Below are 6,000 nucleotides of genomic sequence, written 5' to 3' on the forward strand. Positions count from 1 at the left end.
TTGTGGATTAAAACTGTCTCGAAATTCCAAATCAATCTTGGATTCAAAACGGGTTTAAACAGCAAATTTTGATATGTATCTGTATTTTTTTTTCTGTTAACGAAGTCGATTAATCGATGTGGTAATTGTTTTTGTTTCATTTGAGTGTTATAATATCGCAGGAAGTAATTATTGTTATGAGTTAGGTTTACTCGATTCAATTCTGTAAAGAAGAAGAAGAAAACTGAAGCAGAATGATTAAGGTTTATAAATTAATAGGATGTGATTTAGTCAAGAAAATAGAAAATGGTACAGTGGTTAGATGGTGTTGTGTGTTAGCGAGAGATCACGGGTTCGAGTCCGGTCTCAGCCAATTCTTTTTAGGAAGCTTCTTTAAAGGGTATACATATTTCTATTATTATTATTATTATTATTATTATTATTATTATTATTATTATTATTATTATTATTATTATTATTATTATTATTATTATTATTATTATTATTATTATTAGTTATTAATTATTATTATGATCATTATTATTGTTGTTGCTATTATTATTGTTATTATTATTATTATTATTATTATCAAGTAGGAGTGTTATTATCATTATTAATATTAAGTATTATGAATATCATTATTAATGTTAAAGTAAGTATTATTATAATTATTAGTATTATCATTATAATTATTGTTATAATTATTGTTATTATTATTATTATTATGATTATGAGTATTATTAACACTATTAGGAAAGTGATACAAACTATTATCATTATCATTAATATTAGTATTATTCACATACTTATAATTATTATTACCATAATTATAAGTATTACACCTATTATCATTATTATGAGTATTAGTTACGATATTATCATTAATTTTAAAACTTTAATAATATTATCATGATGATGAAAAGGTTTATTATTATATTCATTATGAAAATAATACAAATTATTATTATTTTTGTAAATATTAGCATTAGTATCTTTTTACGAATAATAGAATTGTTAATATTAACATAAGTACTATTATTTATATTATCACAAATATTATTATTATGTAATTACTAAAATCAATATCATAACTATCAATAACAGTAAAATTAATATTTTTTCAAGTATTAGTATTAATATCATTGCCATTATCACTAATAGAGTTATTAATAATATAAGTATAATATTAATGTTATTATCATGGTTTTTACTAATATTAACTTAGTATACTTTAAACTCCTATTTTGATAAACAAATGAAATACATACATAAATATATTTAACACATATAACATAACAAAATATTTTATTATATAAAAGGAATATATGAAATATAAATATATTATTAATATAAGAATGATATCATTTCTAGGTCATATATATGTAAACTTATTTGATTGTGGTTATGTGTGTTAATATAAATATACAAATGATATAGGTTCGTGAATCCGAGGCCAACCCTGCATTGTTCAATATAGTCATATGTATTTTTACTACAAAATACATTAGGTGAGTTTCATTTGCTCCCTTTTACTCATTACATTTTTGGGCTGAGAATACATGCAATGCTTTAATAACTGTTTTACAATATTTATATGCGTGAGTTTCATTTGCTCCCTTTTACTCATTACATTTTTGGGCTGAGAATACATGCAATGCTTTAATAACTGTTTTACAATATTTATATGCGTGAGTTTCATTTGATTCCCTTTTACTCTTTACGTTTTTGGGACTGAGAATACATGCGCTGCTTTATAAATGTTTGACGTGATAGACACAAGTATTTAAAACTACATTCTATGGTTGAATTATCGAAATCAAATATGCCCTTTTTATTAAGTCTGGTAATCTAAGAATTAGGGAACAGACACCCTAATTGACGCGAACTCTAAAAATAGATCTATCGGGCCCAACAAGCCCCATCCAAAGTACCGGATGCTTTAGTACTTCGAAATTTATATCATGTCCGAAGGAGGATCCCGAAATGATGGGGATATTCTTATATGTATATTGTGAATGTCGGTTACCAGGTGTTCAATCCATATGAATGATATTTTTGTCTCTATGCATGGGACGTATGTTTATGAGAAATGAAAATATGAAATCTTGTGGTCTATTAAAATTATGAAATAATTATTTATGTTAAACTAATGAACTCACCAACCTTTTGGTTGACACTGAAAGCATGTTTATTCTCAGGTATGAAAGAAATCTTCAGCTGTGCAATTGCTCATTTTAAAGATATTACTTGGAGTCATTCATTAAAGATAATCCAACCATAGAATGTAGTTTCGCGTACTTGTGTCTATTTTGTAAAACATTTATAAAACTGCATGTATTCTCATTCCAAAAATATTAGATTTTAAAAGTGGGACTATAACTCACTTTCACAGATTATCAATTCGTCGAGAATTAGACTTGGCCACGGGTCGATTCACGAACCTATAATAAATATATACATATATATCAAAGTATGATCCAAATATATTAACAACATTTTTATTACGTGTTGACATTTTAAGTTGTTAAGTTAGCAGTCCAACGTTAGTAGTCCACAATTAGTAGTCCACAGTTAGTAGTACATAAATAAATCAATATATTTTCTCGAATCAATCCACGACCTAGTGTATACAAGTCTTAGACTCGATCACAACTCAAAGTATATACATATATTATTTTGGAATTAACCTCAACCCTGTATAGCTAACTCGAGCATTTCCACATATAGATTGTCTATGGTTATTCCAAATAATATATATAGATGACGTCGACATGATATTTCAAAACATTGTATATGTGTCAATGGTCTATCAAGATTACATAATATATGTTAGATTACATGTACAATACAATATAAGTTAGTTAAGTTATGGTTAGTATAGATATGTTATAAAATTTTCGTAGCTAAAACTAGTAATTTTAACCAATTTTGTTTTACCCATAATTTCTTCGTTATAAATTCGTTTTGAGTGAATCAAGTTGCTATGGTTTCATAATGAATTGAAATTTATGAAACTAGACAGAAAAAGTATAAGTTTATAGTTAGAAATACAAGTTACAAGTCATTTTTGAAAGATGTAGTCATTTCCGTCGAAAGAACGACATCTTGATGACCATTTTGAAAAACAAACTTCCACTTTGTGTTTAACCATGATTTTTGAATATAGTATCATGTTCATATGATATATCATTTTTCCAGAAAACAAACTTCAAATTCAAAGATTAAGATAGTTTTTATTTTTCCAACCCAAAACAGCCCCCGGTTTTACTACAACGGCGTATGTCCGGTTTATAATTGTGTTTAGTTGATTTTAAAAGGTAAGTTAGAAGGATTAACTTTGTTTGCGAACAAGTTTAGAATTAACTAAACTAAGTTCTAGTGATTACAAGTTATAATCTTCGAATAAGATAGTTTTATATATATGAATCGAATGATGTTATGAACACCATTACTACCTCAAGTATAGTAGGTAAACCTATTTGAAATGATGAGAAAATAACTTGAGCTTCAAAGTATCTTTGATGGTTTGGAAGTTCTTAAAGTAGAATCATGACATGAAAACAAGTTTAAGTAAGATTACTACCCGAATTAAGATAGTTATAGCTATAGAAATTGAATCAGAGCTTGAATATGAATATTACCTTGAATTAGAAAGATAACCTACTATAAATTACAAAGGTTTCTTGATCTTAGATGATTGATTGGAATGGATTAGAAAGCTTGAAGGTAGACTAGCAAACTTGAAAGTGTTTATGAAGTGTTCTTGAGTAGTTGTTTTGTATGTTGATTTAGGTTAGGATTTATGAACTAGATTGATGTAGATTATGAAGAAAATGATGAAGAACACTAAGAACATGAAGAGAGAACAAGAGAGAGATCAATTTGATGCATGAAAGTTGAAATGGAAATGTGTTTGTGTGTGTGCATATGGACGTGATTATGGAGTCAACATATAGGCTCCTTTAGTTTATATTTTTTTAGATATTTCATGCTAGTTGCCAAATAATGGTTCCCACATGTTTAGTTGACTCATTAAGGCTACTAAGAGCTGATCATTGAAGTGTATATACCAATAGTATATACATCTAGGAGCTGTGTATTGTACGAGTACGAATACGGGTGCATACGAGTAGAATTGTTTATGAAAATGAATGAGAATGTAATTGTAAGCATTTTTGTTAAGTAGAAGTACTTTGATATGTGTCATAAAGTCTTTAAAAAGTGTATTAATATATCTTAATACACTACATGTATATGCATTTTAACTGAGTCGTTAATCATCCTTAGTTGTTACATGTAAGTGTTGTTTCGAAACCTTTAAGTTAACGATCTCGTTAAATGTAATGAATCCCATTGTTATTATATCTCATGAGATGTTGAATTGTTACATTATCATGATAATATTATGTACTAATATATCTTAATATGATATATAAATATTAAGACGTTATTGCAACGATAATCGTTACGTATAGATATCGTTTTGAATTTCTTAAGTTAGTAGTCTTGTTTTATGTATAAAGTTCATTGTTAATATACATAATGAGAACTTAATCATAATTTCATCATGTTAAACATATATATATGTTCATATATATAATATCATACCATATACAAGTTATAACGTTCATGAATCATCAGACAAACTGGGTGGTCAAACGTTAACACAAAATCTGTTTCAGTTAATCAAGTCTTAACAAGTTTGATTGCTTAACATGTTGGAAACATTTATTCACATAAATATTAATATCATATAATATATAATCATGGAAAAGTGGGTCACTACAGTACCTACCCGTTAAATAAATTTCGTCCCGAAATTTTAATTAGTTGGAGGTTTTGACGTATCATCTGGAAATTAGTGCGGGCATTTCTTCTTCATCTGATCTTCACACTCCCAGGTGAACTTGGGTCCTCTACGAGCATTCCATCGAACCTTAACGATTGGTATTTTGTTTTGCTTAAGTCCTTTAACCTCACGATCCATTATCTCGACAGGTTCTTCAATGAATTGTAGTTTTTCATTGATTTTAATTTCGTCTAAAGAATAGCGAGATCTTCTTTAGCTAAGCATTTCTTCAGATTCGAGACGTGAAAGGTATTATGTACGCCAGCTAATTGTCGTGGTAATTCAAGTTGATAAACTACCATTCCGACACGATCAATAATCTTGAATGGCCCAATGTATCTCAGGTTTAGTTTTCCCCGTTTTCCAAAACGAACAACACCTTTCCAAGGTGATACTTTAAGCATGACCATGTCGCCAATTTCAAATTCTATATCATTTCTTTTACTGTCAGCATAGCTCTATTGTCGACTCTGGGAAATTTTCAATCATTGTTGAATTTGAATAATTTTCTCGGTAGTTTCTTGGATAATCACCGGACCCATAATTTGTCTATCCCCCACTTCGCTCCAAAAAATCGGAGACATGCACTTTCTACCATAAGGTGCCTCAAACGGTGCCATCTCAATACTCGAGTGGTAACTGTTGATGTAGGAAAATTCTACTAGCGGTAGATGTCGATCCCAACTGTTTCCAAAATCAATAACACATGCTCGTAGCATGTCTTCAAGGGTCTGTATCGTCCTTTCACTCTGCCTATCAGTTTGTGGATGATAGGCAGTACTCATGTCTAGACGAGTCCCCAATGCTTGCTGTAACCTCTGCCAAAATCTTGAAACAAATCTGCCATCCCTATCAGAGATAATAGAGACTGGTATTCCATATCTGGAGACGACTTCTTTCAAGTATAGTCATGCTAACTTCTCCATTTTGTCATCTTCTCTCATTGGCAGGAAGTGTGCTGACTTGGTAAGACGATCGACTATTACCCAAATTGTATCATAACCACTTGCAGTCCTTGGCAATTTAGTAATGAAATCCATGGTAATATTTTCCCATTTCCATTCTGGGATTTTAGGTTGTTGAAGTACACCTGATGGTTTCTGATGTTCAGCTTTAACTTTAGAACAAGTTAAGCATTCTCCCACATATGTAACAATATCGGCTTTCATACC

The sequence above is a fragment of the Rutidosis leptorrhynchoides genome, chromosome 1 (assembly GCF_046630445.1).
Source record: "Rutidosis leptorrhynchoides isolate AG116_Rl617_1_P2 chromosome 1, CSIRO_AGI_Rlap_v1, whole genome shotgun sequence".
Lineage (NCBI taxonomy): Eukaryota > Viridiplantae > Streptophyta > Magnoliopsida > Asterales > Asteraceae > Rutidosis > Rutidosis leptorrhynchoides.